The sequence below is a fragment of the Liolophura sinensis genome, chromosome 2 (genome assembly GCF_032854445.1).
Source record: "Liolophura sinensis isolate JHLJ2023 chromosome 2, CUHK_Ljap_v2, whole genome shotgun sequence".
Classification (NCBI taxonomy): Eukaryota; Metazoa; Mollusca; class Polyplacophora; order Chitonida; family Chitonidae; genus Liolophura; species Liolophura sinensis.
This window is the reverse complement of record NC_088296.1, coordinates 5,097,313-5,118,572: the sequence shown is the minus strand read 5'-3', so window position 1 is coordinate 5,118,572 and position 21,260 is coordinate 5,097,313. Positions and strand designations below refer to the sequence as shown.

At 39.8% G+C, this 21,260-nt stretch overlaps 1 long non-coding RNA gene across 1 annotated transcript; it reads left to right on the top strand.

Annotated features, from left to right (window-relative positions):
- The first annotated feature begins 2,323 nt into the window (after positions 1–2,323).
- On the top strand, positions 2,324–4,009 carry LOC135463221 (uncharacterized). The gene is made up of 3 exons (XR_010443547.1): positions 2,324–2,446; positions 2,696–2,734; positions 3,216–4,009. It is a non-coding gene; the product is annotated as an uncharacterized LOC135463221 (long non-coding RNA).
- Positions 4,010–21,260: the final 17,251 nt, after the last annotated feature.

Genomic DNA, 21,260 nt, shown 5'->3' with positions numbered 1-21,260 from the left:
TAATTGTTGTTCGCAGACTAAATGAATTATTTTTCGCAAACTAAATTAAGATATATCGTCACCTTATCTGAGGATAGCTGCATGGTATATCCTAGACTAGATGCAAGTAGGTTTGAACCAAACAGAAAAACTGACAATTTGGCCTTAAGGCTACTTTTTAACATTTCATCTACAGTTGATTTTTAGAGTTGTGCAAGTTTTTTCTTTTAACTCTAACTGACATTTTCTCATGTGTTTTTCTCTTGTCACGTATTCGGCAAGAGTTGAAACAGACAGAAAGCAACACGTATATATGTGTAAATGTAATTGCCCTGAGCTCCATGCTGCGGTGTCACCCACACTGTTGTTGTCTTTTATTAGTTTCCTCCGTGTCCCACCATCGGTTTCCTCAACACATAAAACTTGATCGCCGTCAGCAGAGTTGAACTTTCTTCACTACAGCGTATTCTAGATTATACATCATATAAATATTGTGTTGTTTTTTTTAAATTTTTACTATGGTTTAGTACATTTTAACTAGCGTTACACGTCTATCTATTTTTGTTTTTTGGGGGGCTATTTTCATCACAATATCGAAAATTATTTAGTGCCTCTTGTTTTAAACCTGTTGTCGCCACCAAATGGCTGAAATATTGCCGATGTGGCGTTACGTTATAATCATTCCTTCTTTCATTCACTGGAGCTGAAAACACCTATTTCACTTACAGAAAGTGCTTCTTAGGCAATTGATTTTTGAGTTTTATTTTAATTTTACAGGCTGAAATATTGCCGATTTGGCGTTAAACCATAATCATTCATTCATTTATTGATATTTTACAGCTCCGCTTGCTGCGAGCCCGTCATCAAGGGATCAGCTGACGCTAGAGACCCGGATCATCATCGGCGTGGTATGCGGGTTTGCAGCCTTGGTACTGCTCATCATACTTACTCTAAGCTTAGTCTACTATAAGAAAGTTAAGAAGGCAGAGAAGAGAAGAAACAGGTGGGTATGCTGGGGTTGTGTTTTCAATGGGGAAGCATCGCGCGTAAAACTGAAATATATCCCAGTGAAATATACAATAAAAAAGGACTATAGGATAGGAGGCAAAGTCAGAGCAACCACGCCATTATGATAGTAGGTAAATGGCCCCAGGTAACATGAAAATAAAGCCTTTAATCCATTCAAAAATTAAGGAGAATAAGAAAACTGAAAGTACTACACTCTAACAATAAATGTATTCAGTTGTCATGCTGTTATGTTGTGGTCCACCCATTGGCAGGCGAGAGAGTGATTGATAGCTGGAAAATGGTCCGTCATACGTAACCGGTGAAATCCAGGCATGCTACTAGTGGGCGTGTGAATTGCTACTGTTACTGCATTTACATAAACAGTTAGAATAAAACCCTGACTGCGGTAAACTGACAAGAGGCTGTTTTTCACAAGTTACGTGTGACCCTGTGCCAGCTATCACACTGTCGTCGCTGCTCTGGTTTTACTGTATGCTGTATGTCTTTAAGTATTTTGTTAATTTAGCTCAAACTTGTCTCAGTTTACCTCAGTTAGGGATGTCCCATTTTACTTCAATTAGGTGTCTTTTCAAAGCGTAAGTAAAATATTTCAGGTCACTAGAGCTACCAGAAACTGACTTCTACTGGACAAATCCTATTTCGAAGCGACCAGAGAGCCCATTGAATAACTATTACCAGTCGGAAATCAACCCGATGTACAGCACCAGACTCTGGCGGCCATCTTACCTAGAGCGTAACACCACCGAACAATATTCCTCTGCCCATCGTTCGGGGCCTCCCCCACCCCCGTACCTTGAGAGAAGAGACACTCCACCAGAATCCGTTTCTAGCCTGGGTGCCCGATGGTATAACAGACAGCGGTAAGACAAAGTAGTACCCCTTATTTATTTTATTTATTTATTTATTGTTTAACTCGACACTAAGGATATTTCACTTCGACGGCGTTCATTCTTTTGTGCGAGGGAAACCAGAGAGGCTGTGGTAAACCAGTGAGCTTTGGCATGTTAATGACGAGCTTTACAGCGTGTGATGTGCAGAAATACATACCATATTGGTGAAAGGCAAGTGATCTTCACCAAGCCTTGGACTTCACAAAGAAAAAAGAATTTCACCGAAATGAACTGTGAAAAGAGAGAATCTAAGTTCCATGTCTACGGTGGGGATTTAACTTACAGGGGCATGGTGCATGTGTGTTTTGGTAATTGAAAGGTAAGCGCATTAATCACTCGGCCACGGTCCAGTCCTCCACAAAAATGAAATTGTTCAATCTGGGAACACAAAAACAATTTTTTTCATTGACTTTTATTAGAGGTGCGATCCCCTCTGAGCGGACCATAGCTGTCTCCCCTTCCAGGCCCACGGCTCCAGGAGATCTGTATAAGACAATACACTGGAACCCTGATAACATGAAATGGCACGAAAACTTTAACTATACAAGGTAAGAAAATCAAAAGTTAACAGTGAAATGAGATTCTATATATATTTAGTTTGGAAAGCTACATTTGATGGGAATAGCTGCTACCGCCCATGACGGTGTACTCAGGGGTACAAATTACAGGCAAATTGTTTCAAAATCAATAAAAAATAAAGTAAGTGCTTCTTCAAGCATTGGTTATGTGCATGGAAAAAATCGTGTATTGGAAAAGAAGGTAATTTTGTTTAAAAAATGGAATTATTTGGTTTGCAGAGATGGTCGTCTGCCACGATATCACATGGATGAACAAGGGTGAGTATTTTAAATACGTAATCGAATGTTTTGTCACTTAACCATTTAAATATTTCAAAACCATTTGTCTTTATTACAGGATATTGTATTTATAATGTTGCGTTTTTGGATTGGTTACCGAAGGAAAGCTGGTCTGTAGCGGTTGTCCCTTTTAATACGTCAATTTAAACATTGCTTCCTATTTCACAAGGGGGCCGAAGTGGCTAGCACGCCAGCGCGGCGCAATGACCCCGAAGGCTTTTAGCAGTGCGATCTCTTTGAGTTCAAATCAATGCTGGCTTCCTCTCCGGCCATATGTGGAAAGGTCTGCCAACAACCTGCGGATGGTCCTGGGTTTCCCCCGGGCACTGCCGGGTTTCCTCCCACAATAGTCCTCGCCGACATCGTAAAAGTGAATTAAATAAATAAATAAATTCTTAGTTCGTACAAACTAGATGAAGATATTGTATTTATACTCAAATTTTTTTTTTTCTTTTAATAGTTTATACCGTGGTGTATGGGCGATATTCTGAAGCTTTGGAGCTGCATTCTCTCATGCTGATGTATGCATGAAGCCAGTGCTACACAGACATGACAGAAGAAACCCAGAAAAGTGCCAAATGTACAACAATAGAGCTTTTGTATATATACATGCCTTTAGGTGGGAAACGTATGCATATAGTTCTCACAGAGCACGTCACAACATCTGACGGACACCTTCTTGACATTACTAAAAACTCCTCAAAGGAAAGTTTAATGTGGCAGGTAACCCACCGTAAGATCACATTAGACATTAGAGAGGGAACGGGCAGCTCCATTGATCTCCACCTTCGTCTCTTTAAACTGAGTGAATACCTTGATAGTGGCGTAAGGTCATGGGGTACGGAAATAAAGCTTCACTTTCTCGCAAATATTCAGTCTTTGCTTTGGACGTAAATATACGGACGCTGAAAACAATTGCCCGGGGATTAGTCGTTTCGTGCCGTATCAGTTTTGTACAGTTAAATAGCACGGACCAGAAGTACTACACACAGGATACCAAACAGGATGGCTTAGTAAATCAATTACAGCTTTTTAATTGTAGATTTGGAAGGCCGTAAAGTACATTAAACTTTGCATAAAGCATTTGATTTTCTTAAATAGGATAATTGTTAAATAAGACCGACAAATATCCAGTATTATTTTTGTAATGCTAATATCTTATAATGCACATACCGCCTTTAGGCCTCAACTGATCTCATGGTTGATATTTGTTGTCAGAAAGCTTATGTTCATGTCCTGATAAAATTTATAATTTGACTGGTGTTAACCCTAGGTTACAATTAAGCTAATTTAGCTCGGAAAACTGAGTCATGGGGTGAGATTAGCTGAGCCATGCAAGATCCTGTGAGATTTCCAAGAAACTATGTGAGTCAACAATTTAACCGTTGCGTTTCATGGCGCTGCTGACCTGGTCATATGACTCAGTTTTCAGAGTTAAATTAGCTCCCTTGTATAACTCATCTGACCCAAGCTTCTCCATCAGTCTATATATGTGTATGTATGTATTATTTAATCAGAGAGTATATTTATCCATTGCTAGACAAAGCCACTCAATGAAATACATCTATTACATATTTATTAACATATTTTCACGGCTGTAGTCAATGTGACAGAAACAAAGAATGAGTTGTAAGTGAAAATTCTCGAGGAGAGCGTTTAACAACAGTGAAATAAATTACGGGGACAGGTGGCTTAAACGAGTAAGTCTGTAATGTATGTAATGAAACCAACTGTGCATTTGGCACTTCGTCAGTGCTTTACGTGTACAGCTGGCACAATGTATGACGTCAGTGCTTTACGTGTATAGCTCGCACAGTGTATGACGTCACTGCTTTACGTGTATAGCTCACAGAATGTATGACGTCTTACCGAGCTGTACAAAACACCATGTAACTCAGTAGAGGCTTTACTGAAGGCGGAAAGAGATTTCTGTGATACATTAGAAGATGCACATACTGAAAACGGGATGCATATTTTGTTCATTGTTTTTAAAATCACAGAATAAGAATGCGCTTAAAAACGTTCCTTTTGAATTTTGAGGCTATAAGATTATGCTCTTAATTCCACATCCATAATTTTCATAAAATTTTGCGCTTTGGAGCAGCCAGACAGTTGAATTTGATCAGGATGAAAGTCTTTATCTACATGAATGTAGTGAAAGAATTTTATTTGGTCTGAAATGGTTCTAATTTTCACCTGTTAGAGGATAACTCTTGGGATTTCAGCAAAATTTTATACCTGGTTGTAATTTGAATTAGGTGAAATACAATATAATAAACCATGGTCACTAATTGCTATTCAATGAAAAATGTTCAAACAAACTGCTGTTCGCGCAACTCTCGCGTGGTTTGTACCTGTACTGAACTTGGTCTGTCCCACTAGTTGTCAAACCCCAGGGTGGTTTCGTTTTATAAGCCAAAATGTTCGGGTTATTTTCACTCGCCGACGTATGGACATCACTTGCTAAGTACATGTACGTTTTGTGTCATGTTGAATAAATATATGGAAAGCCATTTTAGTGGTCTTTTTAATCAATGTAAAGACTTTCAACCATTTCATTTATTATCGGGGATGGTTATTTTGTGACCGATTTGGTTTTCTAATGGATGCTGTAATTTTCACACAGGAAGCAATGGGTTAAATCTGGTTAAATCTCTTCTTCCGGGATATGACTGATGCGTTAAATACGTTTTGTTAAGCCATAATCATTAAAGCGGTCAAGTATTCTAGATTATCATCATTAATTGACGGTGTTTCCGAACTGATTTGCTCATCTGAGAAGTGACATCAGGGAAATTTTAGACAATACCTCATCTCAACTTCAGCGAGAAAAGGATCGAGGAAAAGCTAGAACTGCCCACAGTTTACGGCTTCCAATATGTCTTCACGCAGCATTTGCAGCTTTTGCCTAAGTACAGGGATGTCCTTGCCACGCATTGTAAACTATAAGACTTTCTCCAAAATACAATTAATGTTAAGTGTGCAGCACTAAGCTCCTCCTTGATGGCTATGTACATGTATTGCATTGTGAGTGAGTGCGTGCGTGCTTGTGGTTTAAAGTCGTGCTTAACACTTTTTAAGTCATATGACAAAGAAATCCTTAGAATGCATGTAATGTGCAGGGCGGATTTCCACCGCTCTTATGTCGTGCTGTTTCACGGAGACGCCGCACCGAAGGCAAGTAAGCCGCCCGCCCGAGCCATTATACTGATACGGATCAAACAGTAGTTGCACTATCCCCTTAATACTGAACGCCAAACGAGGAAGCTGCAACTTCCTCTTTTGAAGTCTACCAACTGTGCTAGCTTGGCCGGTATATATTGCATTTTACATATATGAATACGAGTATACAAAATCCGCGCCTTTTTAATTATTTGAAGCACAACAACACAGCTCAGACACATTTCAATCAAAAATGCACTTTTTCGCATTTTAATCGCTTTTATCTGCTGAACTATGCGCGATATGTAAACAATATCAACGGCTTCGTAGTCAGGAGCGCAAGCTACATCAAGTAGTTCACTGAGCCATAATGACGGTATTAAGGAACTCTGACGTCACATCATCATTTTTTCTTGCTGTTCACCAGAAGGGAGGGTTTTTTGGAAACATTATTTCAATAATTTTTTGTTTCTGCGTAAAAAAGTTATTCTAACACTGAGTATCGTGATAAGAGTTAGGTCAATTTCGTGTTACGTCAGGGTTCCTGAACACATAGTATGGTTTATAAATCTCACCTCAAAAAAGGTTCTAACCACAAAAAATGTTACAAAAATAAATGAATGTATATGCATAGTTTTAAGTTGTCTATTTAGTGATACCTACTTCGATTTTTACAGGTCTTTTTCTTTAATACTAAATTAAAAAATGTGTCACGTCACATATACTATCCAAAAAAAGAAACGCATAACCCGGTTTTTTGCGGAGGTGATGCAGTCTTTTCAATTATGCATAACTAAATAAGAATTGCTATTCTGCAAATATTTTTTTACACAGATTAAGGAAGGGTCCATATCTAGACAACAAGGCCATCAACTTGAGGTAAGACACTCACAATGAGTCTCCCACTTGAGTGGAATGTCAGTATCTGTTGTGACCACCACGGGCACGAATAACAGTTCTGACACGCCTTGTCATGGAATGGATGAGACGCTGGATAGAGGCCTGGGGAATGTTCTGCCACTCCTCCTGCAAACATGCAACTTGCTCTTGAAGCGTTTGGGGTTGAGGTTGACGTTGGCGTAGACGTCGATCAAGTTCATCCCACAGATGCTCAATTGGGTTAAGATCCGGGGAACGGGACGGCCAGAGTAGCACATTTACATTGTTTTCGGCGAGGAAGTCCCTTGTGACACGTGCCGTGTGCGGTCTGGCGTTGTCCTGCTCGAACAACTCCCGCTGAACGTCAATGACAGGTAAGAGGTGTGGCTGCAGGATGGTGTCTCGGTAGCGTACGGCCGTAAGATTTCCCTGAACGTGGACAAGATTTGTACGACCAGTATACGATATTGCTGCCCACATCATCACACTCCCTCCACCAAATCTGTCCACTTGGCATAAGCAGTTAGGGGCATAACGTTCGTGAGCACGTCTGTAAACCCGGTTTCTACCATTACGTCTCTGCAATAGGAATCTGGACTCATCAATGAAGCAAATGCGTCGCCAGTTGCGTAGATTCCATGCAGTCACGTTGTTACACCATCGGAGGCGATTGGCGCGATGGTGAGGACGCAGCACAATCCCAACATAGGGCCTCCTGGCTCTCAGTCCATGTTCCCTCAGCCTGTTCCGCACTGCCTGACCTGATATCCTCCTCAGTCCCAGTATGCTGGCTGCTCTGCTTTCAGCTGTAGCACAACGGTCACGCAAATGGAGGACCCTTATGTAGCGATCTTGGGCTGCTGTAGTGACACGTGGTCGACCTGAACGCCGACGGTCATTTGTTGTCCCAGTATTGTTGTAGCGGGCAGCAAGCCGTGAAATCGTGCTCTGGCTGACGTGTAGACGCCTAGAAATGGACGATTGGGACTCTCCAGCTTGAAGTCTTCCAATGGCTATATTTCTTGTGACAGTGTCAAGACGTGGCATGTTGAGTCAGCTTGAAAACACCACTTGAAAGACGCCGATTTCCGGCCCGAAGTTGCGGTTTTATAGTCACACACTGCATGCTTTCCATGCGTAAGTTCGGCGTGTAAGACTGCACGTGATGCGGTGTGGTGCTGTATTTTTTACTTCTTCCAAAAACGGCCTCCAAACTCAACATTTTCAACCAAGAAATGTTTTGAGGAATAAAATGTGTGCTAACTGTGACTATTAACAATATTAAAACACATTTTGCTCATGAAATGAAGACAAAATGTATTTATTTCATTTTAAAATAAAACAAAACACCTATGCGTTTCTTTTTTTTGGATAGTATATATGCAAAGTATCGAACGTGTAGAGTTTTTCAGCTAAATGCACCATCTGAAACTTGATTTGTTTTCAAACGTTCTCTCTGCATATCAAATTTCAGCTAAAAAAAAACAGCCGTTCTGGAGAAGACGGTTACACGATTTCTGCACACGACAATATGGAGGCAAATGTAGGTCACGCTGAAATTTGGAAATTATGCAGGATGCTGCTCCCTTGCATTGTTACTTAAGGCAAAATCAATTTTACTTAGATTCCAATTTTCAAAAAAAAAAACCCAAAAAAACCCAGATCGCCACGTGACTTAAACGGCCAATGACTAGCTCTCACAATTTTTGTTTACCGATGTCAGAATTTAAGTACGTTGTATTCCCACAAGTTGCTCATATCATATTTAATTTTATATCAATCGAAACAGAAGTTCTTGACATAGGCTTCATGTAATATTTTCGGACATCTCCAGCATGGCGGCTATATACGTCACTGTTTTAAAAACCGATGTATAGCCCAAACAACATGACGGAAAACCGTGTAAACTGCTTACAGCTGCACTTCACAGTTCTGTATCAAAACAGTCAAAATCAGCTAACGGACAGGAAAACTGATACAAACTTTAAGAAAATTACCGTATCCCAGCAAAATCTGAATCCCGCACTTTTAGGGTCAGATCAATTTAGAAACAACCGTTTTGTAGATCAAGGATGGAACTTTCATTTCATGTAAGTTTTGTTCCTTAAACACCTATTTTGTAGTTGTACAAGGTTCTGCTTTTGACATCAACATGGCGGACAAAACAGGTCACGCTTAAAGTTCAAATTTTTGTACAGAAACATTTTCCTGCGCATGTTCGCTCAGACCCAGTGTGTAAAAACTGTGTAGCAGTTACAGTTTTTATACTGTTAGGAAAAGAGATTAGCGAGAAGAATTGCAGTAATAGCGGTCTTTACACGCTGGTTTTAGCGTCTGTTTCAGGACAAGTTTGTTTGACACTCTTTCCACGACTGACCATTTGAATTTCCATCAGTACTATGCCCTGTCGAAAGACCTCACGTTTTTTTTTGTGATACGGTCCAAAAAAAATGTAAATCCATAATTTGATAATGACCATACTGCACGTGGAAATTACCTTGAGAAGATGGGTCTTCGTTAATATTCACTTAACTGTTTCAGCAATGTGGCGTGACATTAAAACCGATCTGTATGAATGAATCTGATACACCGTGGCCCGTATTGACTTTTCCGTTTCGTTCAATCACAGCAAGTTTACAACAGCAACAACAACAATAATGCGTCTCGCTTCTGTTTATTATTCTGTATTATCCATGTGCATCCAATTGCTGAGCTCTTTTACCATATGTGGTAGACTAAAGCTAACGGTGTGTGCATGAACTGGGTATCTGTTTCAGATCATGAAGATGTAACAATGGCTGCTTTGTTAATACAGACGACAGTTTAACTGCTGAAGCTGCCGACTATACGGCCTATGTACCGATTGCATGTATATCTACACTACTGTAGTTGACACTGACCTTATGGTATTCTACATACAGAAGTCAACACTTCTGCTATGAAACAGGTTCTATTTGAGTTGAGAATATAGTTCAGTTCAATCATAGCCATACAGAAGAACGTAGGTTGGGGGCAATGGCAGAAACGCTTTGTTGTCTAGGGTGAGCTATTGATTACAATTTCATTAGTAAAATATTTAAGACGTACAGCATAGAGAGAAAAATTAGAGAAGTAAAGACAGTGTGATAGCTGGCAAGTGGTCACACGTAAGTGGTGAAATACGGTCTCTTGTCAATTTTGTGCCTTCACTTCTAGGTTTTATTTTATTCTAACACGTAAATGCATAAACAGTATCAAATTACGCGCCGGCTAACACCATGGCTTAAGCAGAACTAGGTAAAAAAAAATGCGGTGATGTTTATTGCAATTTGTTAAGACGTCACTGGTCTAGAATTACTCCAAACCCACAAAAAGCACGGAATATAATAAGGTCTAAGCGCATTTTACAACAAACTATCACTCGTAGCCATACAGTTCCAGCTCATTTAACTGGTTTACTTTACCTTTGTTTTATTTCAAACGTTCTCGCTGTCATGTTGGACAACATCCACGGCCTACTGTGTGGAAGATGTTCTCGCCATGATATGGCTGAAATATTGCCGATGTGGCTGAAACATTGCCGTTGTGGCTGAAATATTGCCGATGTGGCGGTAAGTCGTAATCATTCATTCATTCCTACGGTGCCATACAGCGCCAATGTTTTCCGTCACGTGACCTTTGAAAGTGACGCAACATAAAATCAGTTTTGTTATAATCAGACCAAACTTCATCAAACTGGCACCTTGGTTTTTGAAAATTCAAAAATAGATGGTCACGTGACTTAAACGACCAATAGAGAGCAACCACACTTCTGGACCAATCTGAATAAAATTTGCAAACCCTATACCCACAGTAGTCTTACACATGCATATCGATTTTTAGTAAAACAGGATTTGCGATTCTGAAGAAGAAGTTTTTTTTCTTAGATTTTTATACTTCTCCAATATAGCGGCTGCAGGATACATGTGGGAGAAGTTTTATTCTCGAGCAGGTGCCCCGAGCGATTTGGTTATGAAATGTGTAAGAAGTTAATAGCTGTAATACACAGTTTTTTCTCAAAATGATAAAAAGCAGTTTTCAGAGGAGAAAACAATAGTTGTGGCAAGAACAATAGATTTTAAGCAAGAAACATTGGAAATCTAATAATCCGTACGATAGGCTTTCCTGTCTTTTACCTTATGTACCCTCGAATTTTATCGAAACAAAAAGTAACGAACCGGAGGCAACTCTAACTTTATATGCATTAAATATGAAGCGTGTTTAGATAATATGTTATCATGTCCCGTTGTAAACAAGATAACAACGCTATGCAAACGACTAGACTAGAAGAGGCTATATTACTGATTATGATTCAGGGTTAACTTTGAGATTCGCAGCTTACGATTTATATCGTGTTATCTTATTGGCCTTTGTCTCGTATCTGCATGTGAAGAGGACGGGTTTAAGTATATACAGTATACTCTGTGGACACGGTATGTATCTCGGTTTCTGTGATGTTATCACAATAGTACACAACGTAGAACGACAAACAGGTACAAAACCTTTCACGAGAACTACAATTCCACGAACTGAACTGAACTGAAAAGGTAAGCGACCAACACAGAGTAATATTAGAAATAATTTTCCCCAACTATTTAAGAAATTCGGTTGTTGATTGGTGTCTAATAAATTACTCGATAATTTTCACTTTTATATTCTACTCTTCACGTTGATGGAAGAAGGAAACCGGAGACCCTGGGCAAACTACCGCAATTAGAGTTGCAACCGGACTGAGTAAGATTAGCTGACTACGTTCTGATATGTTCTGTACGGTCTGGTCTCCTTCCGACGTAGCCTTGGCTGTTGTCGTATAGATAATATTTTTACGTCGTAAAGTTATTTATTTATTTATTTCACTGGTGTTTTAAGCCATACTCAAGAATATTTCACTATACTACGGCGGTCAGCATTATGGTGGGAGCAAACCGGGTAGAGTGAGGAGGAAACCCACTAGCATCCGCAGGTTGCCAGAAGACCATCCCAGTACGACCGGGGAGGAAAACAGGATGCGTATGTCTTAACACCAAACATATACAAATACATATACAAATATGTATATTCTCACCTAATATGTAACCTGTAGTACATGTATCTGTAGAACGCGGAGGGTTTCTCAAACTGCCCTAATGGGCTGATAAGCATTTTAAAAATCAATCACGCGTTACAGTGCATGCGTTTGTTTATTTCATCACATTGCCTAACTAATGCCATAATTTTTATTTCTAAGACGGCGGGTAAGGCGGGTAAAGCTGAGGAACCCGGAGTGCTTGGATAGTATACAAGTACCATCGCCCTGGTGAGCCTCTCGACTTAAAACCCAAGCCGAGCCTGCGAGAGCTGGATTCGAGCCTGTGACAGAATCCAGCGCCATATCAGCAGCGGCCCTCAACAACGCTTTAGCTTAGTGAGCCAAACACTACCATGACACAGTTTTATCGCACACAGGGTCTGCCAGCAACTTCCTCTGCCCGGTTTCCTCCCACCATAATGCTGGCCGCTGTCGTATATGTGAAATATTCTTTAGTACGGCGTAAGACATCAATCAAATAAATAAATAAAATAAATATCACATATAGTAGCGTTTAATGTTTAGCTGGGGCCGTGTCTGACACAGAGAAGTTCATAAATGTCGACCAGTCCCAGGACACAGTCGTATTACATGTGCTATAGTCTATTTTGAGCGCCTAAAATGGCCTTTAGCCAGTGACGAGTAACAACCTAAGCTCTACACATTGACATGTCATGCCACCTATTTCTGAATAATTATGACGTCACCGAAGGCAGTGACGTCTTGGTGTCGACTCAAGGTTTTTGGAGTTTAACCTTATAAATTAGAAAAAATGCTCTAACTTCATTTTCTTTGGAAGAGTATGGACTTCCAGCATACCGATTTGTACAGCTTATATTGTTACGTGTCATTGAGTAAAGGCAATTCTGGTATCGAGTATGACTGATTGTACAGACAGCTGAATATAGGCGACTCCCTAAAATAAATGGACTATAGCCTACTAGTATAATGTTTAGAGTAAGCGAGTGCTTGGGGTTTAAAGTCGTAACAAATTTTTCAGTCTTGTGATAACGAAGGAGTCCTTAGAGTGTATGTAATGTGCTTCCTTGTTGCAGGACGGATTTCCACCACTCTTTTATCTAGTGCTGCTTCGCCGAGATGACTTATCGAAGGCGAGTAAGCAGCCCTGCGTGAGCTATTATACTGATACGGGTCAACCAGTCTTAATGCTGAACGCCAAGCAAGGAAGTTACAACTTCCTCTTTTTAAAGGTTTTAGGGGTGACCCAACCCAGGATTGACTCTGGTTCTAAAGAAGCAAGAAAGTATTTAAATTACGAAATTATGACGGAAACATGCACAGAGAAGCAGTGAACAGATTTCAATGATGTTGAAATGAGGGTACGAATGTTATATAGTCGAATGTATGCAATCAGTACTCAGATCGTGTACCATGCTAGTGTATAACTTGCTGATAATCAAAATATGTATATGTTTTGGTTGCAACTGTTTATATATCCGACGTGGCGATGTAATTCAGCGTCCGTCTAAGCGAAGTTAGAAACAATCGTGAAACAGAATGCCACATTCTGGACGCTCTGTCTATATGCATAGATTATACTTTCTCTCTCCCCCCCCCCTTCCTCCCCAACACATTGGTCTATGTATTGACACGTGTATGTTTATGTCTACTGTACGTAATTCTGAAATTAAATGTTACATACTTGTATGATCATGGTCCGTGGACTCCATACCATAATTATAAGTACATGAAAGAGATAACTGTAAACTAGGGTTTATTTGCAGTGCAGCTCAGTTGAAATTGTCCAGATGTCAGGAGAAATATTAATGGAAAAACCAGCATAAAATAAAACGAATTGTTACAAGAGAAAAAATAATAGGCAAATTGCAGACATGTATGATCCGCTGTGTAAAATGTAAACAGGTGATCCACTATGTAAAATGTGAACTCAATCGACAACTGATATTCTAGCATGGCACGCAATTTAAATACTGATTTCACTCAATTGCATAGAACATACCTTGCGTCTTTCCAGCATCATTGAAAACTGTCGACTGCTTCTCTTTGTCTTATTCCGTCTTATTTTCGTAGTTTATATACTCTTTTAGTTCTTTGCTCATTGTGTTATACGTCGTTTTGGGGAATTGACCTTGCGATTATTGACCTGGAACGTCCTTATTGGTTATCGAATGGTATACAAATATCTGTTTTGACAGATAGACTTCAAAGAAAAATTGTTTTTGGTGACATTTTCAGAATACACAATGTACCCAGTGTTCCCTGTATTACCACCAAGCAACTCGACGGAAAAGACAACCTTGGCTATTACGACAACCACAAGTGAGTTCCTGATTCTATAACTTCTCAGATCTCCAAGTATAAAGCTGATACGATTTAAAAGGTTGTCTTGTGCTTTAAGTTAACTGTGAACGTTGCGCTGAATCGTCTTCATTTTCATCATTACCATTCTCTCACTGTACCAGGGGCCGTTATGATTTATTTATTTATTTGATTGGTGTTTTACGCCATACTCAAGAATATTTCACTTATGCGACGGCCGCCAGCTTTATGGTGTTAGGAAACCGAGCACAGCCCGGGTAGGCCCACGACTATCCGCAGGTTACTACCAGACCTTCCTACGTACGGCCAGAGAGGAAGTCTGGACTTGAACTCACAGCGACCGCATTGGTGAACGGCTCCTGGGTCATCGTTTGGCCGCTTGCGTAGTCCATCGCTCGTTCATGGCCGCTTGCTTTCCATTATCATGTACTAAGAAAGTTTATGGGTAACTTGCCGAAAATCGGTGTTTTATCCCGGACACCAGGGGATAAAACGGCTATCCTAAGGGGAAAATTCTTGAAGATTTTGATTTATAACAATCTTAACGTGTCTTAATGAACACAGCTTGAATAGAACTTTCAGTATCTTCATGTTTCTTCCTTGGTTTCTGTTACTTACCAGCATATTCGTAATAACTATGTAATTATTATAGATGGATAATTGATTATATTTATTTATATGACTGAAGATTTACGTTGTTCTCAAGAATATTTCACTTATACGTCGGCGGTCAGCATTATAATGAGAGGAAACCGGGCAGATCCTGGGGGGAAACACATGATCAACCTTAGATTGCTGGATGACCTTTTCATGTACGGCTGTGTTTTCCGTTGTAAGTAATACAAAAGTGTATATGAAAATACAGCGTAAATAATGGCTGTTTCGACACGCGAAACGGACTATAGATCTGAGTTGATAAATTTTTTATAGTATGACTGTAAAATAGTTATGAAGACCAAGGCGTAACACTTGACTGGAACTGATAAAAAATGGATATTTTAGCTTTTAAATTACAGCGTCTTCTGGTTTGTATGTCTGCCGAGCATGGAAACCAGAAGACTAGCCTCAGGTGCCTACCTCAACTCCTCTCTTTATACTGGGCTGGCGGAATTTCGCAGCCACAGGGGCAACCAATGATATACCTTACACCGATGTTGTGTGTGCGGGCGAACTAAGAGATAAAAGCCAAAGTAGATACCATTTATGGGCTGTAGCCATCGTCTAGAAAAGACTTATCGAACATGGCGTGAATCGGTGTACGGTTTACCATTGGTTTACCCTGTGGCTACGATACTCCACCAGCGCAGTATAAAGAGAAGAGTTGAAGAGGCCACATAGGGCTAGGAACAGACCATGTCCCTAATCAGGGCACTTAAATCAAAATGTGAAAATATGTTGACAGGGTATGAGTAAACAATAAGTTTGGACATATGGATCATGTTCCACACGGATATCGACTAGGTTAACTGTCACTGGTATAGAAACATAGATCTTTAATACGTATAGCTATGAAAGTTACAAATGAAACAGTCTAAAAGTACTTCATGACATTGAGCGTACTAAATTTTGTACGATCATGGATAGAAATTTTTCATGTTGTAGCGCCCCCTGATGGGTTTGCTCTTGCCGAAGAGGAGATAATCATTTTAGCCTGTGTCGGCAGTGCTTTAGGACTGCTCATGGTTATTGCCCTTGTTTGCTACTGTAACAAACCGGAGAAGTCGGATGAGGAATCACAGCGAAAAATGTGAGTTACACTTGACAGGAGAAATACACTGAAAATTACACTAATATTCTAAAACTTATTATTTTTTTAAGTATATTTCACTTATACGAAGGCGGTCAGTATTATGGTGGGAGGAAACCGGGCAGAGCCTGGGGGAAACCCACGACCATCCTCAGGTTGCTGGAAGACCTTCCTATGTACGATGTAGATTCTAAAAAGTCAGCGCTTCGGTATATCAGCCGTTTGTCCGGATTTCAGAACTAACTCCATCTGCCTATGTTTGTGCCTGAATGTAACGCAATCATACACTTACAGCAAAACCAAATCTGGTAGTTCGTAAACATGAGCCGGTAAAAACTTTCAAACTTTTCTGAGGCAATCTGTAAAAAGTGGAATTAATCTCAGTGATCACATAGAATATAATGAAAGTCCTACAGCATCGAGAGTAAAAACAGAGCAGCTACGACAGTGTGATAGTTGTCAAATGGTCACATGTAACCGGTGAAATACGGCCTTTAGGTCAGTTTACCTCAATTATGGCGTTAATCTAACTGATCATGTAAATGGTAAATAGTAGAAAATTACTCTGTCTAGCACGTTCGATTTACGTACATAAACAGTAGCCTAGCACACCATTGATGAACTGAGTCATTCTTGAAAATGGGGGTTAACGTCAATGGTTACAAGGAGATACGTTCTGACATTGTAACGAGGCTTTTCATTAAATTATTGTTACTAATGTATTTTCAGCTTAGCAGCTAGACAACGCTCAAACACGCTACCAAGTGTTTCCGCAGAGATCGGTTTGGACAATCCTAGGATGACAGGCCGTAAAAGAACGGTCAGTTTCCAAAGTGACGTCAGAGGTTCGAATCTACACGTCACACAGCCGACGGTGGAGCACAGTTACAATGGAGAGGAAAGCAGACATCGACACTATGGCAACCAGTACGTTGAGGTCACGTCGAACTGCGGACCGGGTACGAAACCACCCGAAGATAGAATGTCGAAATATGCCGAAGAATATGTGGAGAGCACAGATTTATAGAGATGTACTTTACAAAGGGGTAGCAATGATGCGAGGTTTGACACCGTTTTTGGTTTAGAGGTTCACAACTTGCCAGAAAAAACATGGCGTCAAAAATTGCGGAGTATGAATGATTGACACCCGTTCACTTTACACGAGACCTCGTTAAGCTTAGTTAATTGCTTTAACGAAAGATCTCAGACCAAGCACGCGTTCCAGAGAGTCTGCAGTACACATTCAGCGTGTGGATATAGGAAACACCATTTGCAGGCGGTACCAGGAGACCTCAGTTCAACATTTCTTCACCTAAGTGTAAAGGCTGATAAACATGCACTCATCTATAGATATTACTTAAAGGGAAATACAACAAAAATATAAAAAAAAATTACAATTCAGATTAATATATCATATTTGAAAAAATATCAGTTTCTAAATTTCCTGGTTACACAGTTGATTTTTATAATTATTGAGTGATATAAACCCCTCAGGAAGCCTTTGTTTTCAATGCTCAGAGCAGGAAAGAAACGAAATGCATCTGATGTTGAGCTGTTTTCTCTCTACCTTTCTAAAATTCTGTGCAGTTGTTGATCAGTTATGTAATTCGCGACTGTCGGGTGCAAGTGACACTTTGAATATATAAATTTGTATATAGCCGCAGTGTGGTAGTAACAGTTAAGAAGAGCAGCTGGACATCTGATACTAGTACTTGAGATGGAGGTCGGATATATCAATCTTCAGTCTTCCACCCATTTTGAAAATGGGTTGAAGTTTGTTTGTGAGGGTTAATTGGCGGTAATTGACAACGTATAAAAAAAACGTGTTCAGGGACAGCCTAAAGTGTAAGCTCAATAATTTCACCTGCAATTTATCTACAAAGAGAGGAATTTTATTCACTCGTAAAAACAACTGTGCCCTCCAACTGCGTTAATAGCAACGCCAGCTCTTAAATGTCAGATCAAATAAAGAAATATTCCTGACCATTAGTGTTGTTACTGAAAGCTGTGGTATATATTGTTTGTTATTCGTGTATGTAGAGGACGGTAATTATTGCAAGATTTGCTTCTGTTTGTAAAGGTCCGGTGAAGTCCAGGATCTCCGCATAATCAAGAATGTTTGACTAAAAATATTTGTGACGAAGAACTCGAGCAGAGCTATGTGAGTGAGGGAGTCACCACACCTTGTGTAGAATCTGGCAAAGATATTAACTAAAAGCTGTGGATTCTATTATATCGAAACAGACATTCGAATACAAGCCGTCAACCGAGGTGGACGTTTCCGGCTCATCTTGGCTGACCTGAGAGAGGTAAATTCACAAGACGCCGTACGTGTGACCATTTGCGAGTTATCACACTGTCGTCGCTGAATGCTCTACGTCTTTAATTATAATAATCGCAAGGACCGCAACAGTCAAAATTCCGGAATCAACACAGACTACCAAAGAACTAAGACGGTATATAAAGTAGGAAAATATTGCTGTCAGCGAGAGCAGACATGGAATCTTGGAGCTCATTGGTCAATATCATTTAGACTTTCGACGATATTACCTAACTTAAAAGAAGCTTCTTGGTTCCTTTGTTCATAAGTTTGTATATATCCTGTGTGTAAAAAACACGCATATTGTATTTCGCGAAAATAGGTGGATAACAGCGGCTCATTGGAAAAGCTTCTGCAAGCAGTGCATCCAGGCATCTTCATACTGATATACCTCTACTTAATGAATACGGCTAATCGAAGGATGCGACCGTGGTGGTGCAGTTTATCTGGTAACAACATACACATTGCTGTTTACCAGGAAAACGTGCCTAACACTACGCTAGTGATTTGTGACAAACTGTCGGCACGCATACCTTACCAGAATGTAGTGGTGCAGAAAATAACCCACGCTGAGCAGCTGTAAATACTCAAGTTTTAACCTTACAGCCTATGTGAAAACACGCGCGTGTATATCTATATCTATATATATATATATATATATATATATATATATATATATATATATATATATATATATATATATATATATATATATATATATATATATATATATATATATATATAGTAGCAAATTACACGCCCTCGGGGATGCTTAGTCCACCAGCAGAATCCTGGTTTATGCAGGAACACAATATAATTCCTAGCAATTTACGCGCCCTCTAGCACCATGTATTGAGTAGAACCAGGCCCCAAAAATTGCAGTGATATTTAATTGCAATTTTTTTAGACGTCACTACGACATGACTTACGTCCTCCCACCATAATAGAGACCTTCAGTTGAAGTTGCAAGTCCAACTTTTAGCTTCTAACTTCAACGTAGAATAGGTAAACTAGTTCCAATTTATTAGACGTCACTACGACATGACTTACGTCCTCCCACCGTAATTAGAGGCCTTCAGTTGAAGTTGCAAGGTCATCGTTTAGCTTCTAACTTCAACCTAGAATAGATAAACTAGTTCTAGTTTGAAATAACAAGTTACACGTTCCTCTTCTAACTTCTAACTAAAGGTCTAATGCTTACGGCCGACGTATAAGTGAAATATTCTTGAACACGGTGTAAAACACCAATGAAATGAAATAGAGAAAACATGATTTATGACATAACGGTTAGTCCAATACGTGTAGTAATAGAATTATGTGATTATACACAATAATGAGAAAAGGACAGTATACATAGTATTGGAAGAGAGGCAGTACACGGATGATCACTGGTGTTAAACCAGCGTGTGGGGGTGGGTATGATGCATTTTGTTCCAGTCTGATGCCTTTGGCATGGTACTTCAAGAGCGCCAGCACTTTGGCGTCATAGACTCGCCCTGTCACAAGAACATACAATATATCTACACACACCTACTGACTCCTCGTCGTCACACAACTGAAAATTGTGAAGCGACGTAAAACCCCAATCATACATACGTGCTTTTTAGCCCATTTTTACCTGTTAAACTAATGATTCTTTGGGTAAAGGATTTCTTGGTTTTCCGCACGATAACTCTTCTTTTTTTATATAGCTGGTCATTATGTTAACTGATAATGTGATATTGCTCTTGGTTCTTGTGTATTGTTTTAAACTTTTAAAAGTTTGTTTTATACATAAAGATGCACATTTGTAAAGTTGTTACATGTACAATTCAACAGAAGAAAAATCAAAAACAGGTTGATTTATTTGGATGGTATTTAACGCTGTATCTCAATTTTTCACTCATATGATAAAGATAAAGGTTATTGATGTAGGGAAATCCGAATACATCAACCATCGCCTTGTTGGCCAGAAACCAGCGGGAGGTGGACGCGAACCTATGACCTTAAGGATCAAGGGTGAACTCGTGAACTCGCGGTTCTATGCAGTGAACTGTGTTAGAAATGTGCACATTTGTCTGTAGTCTGCAAAACTTATGTGTGAAGCAGAAATGCTAAGCAACAGAGTTGTGATAGATAAGGATCAATATGGTAATGATTAAAAATGGTGTTACAGAAGTAACGTATTTGTAGAGGCAGTGACTATATTGATCCGGTGTTTTTTGATTGATTGACTGATTAATTGATTGATTTATTTGATTGGTGTTTTACGCCGTACTGAAGAATATTTCACTTATACGACGGCGGCCAGCATTATGATGGGAGAAAACCGGGCAGAGACCGGGGGAAACCCACTACCATCCACAAGTTACTGGCAGACCTTCCCACGTATGGCCCCGGTGTGTTTTGTTCAAAGAATGTACTTGTATGAATTGTTGTTATTTTTGTCCATGTGTGAAAGCACTAATGAATTCCCAGTTACTCCCGAAATTGAGCTGCCTTAATGTTTTACACGGCATAATGTCTACATACAATTCGTGCAGTGACATTTTGAAGCAGGGTGGAATATTTTCGAATCTTGTTGTTCCACAGATTCGCTTCCTCCCACTGAACATTCCATCATTCCCGAGCTCATGTGTTAACTACCAGTGTCAGCATTCTGACACTTTGACACACTGAGTGTGGACATTTTAACAAGGTTCGCTGGACTATGCGATAGCTGTCAGCAGGTGGACGGGATATGAAGGTGCACTTTACTGAACGTAACAGCTTAACTCCTTCCGTTTACGCTGATTTTATGTAGGTCCAAGCTTACCATGTAAGTGTCAAATGTAGAAAGCAGTCATTACCAAAGATTTACATGAACACATAGAATGAAACCTTACCTGAGGTAAATGTATAAAGAGGTCGTATTTTGCCTTATGTGTAACCATTTGCCAACTATCGCATTGTCAACGCTGGTGCTCAAGTTTTAACCTTCATCTTGCAGTCTTTTAACTTACGGTAATTCACAGAGTAAGTTCTCGGAGCG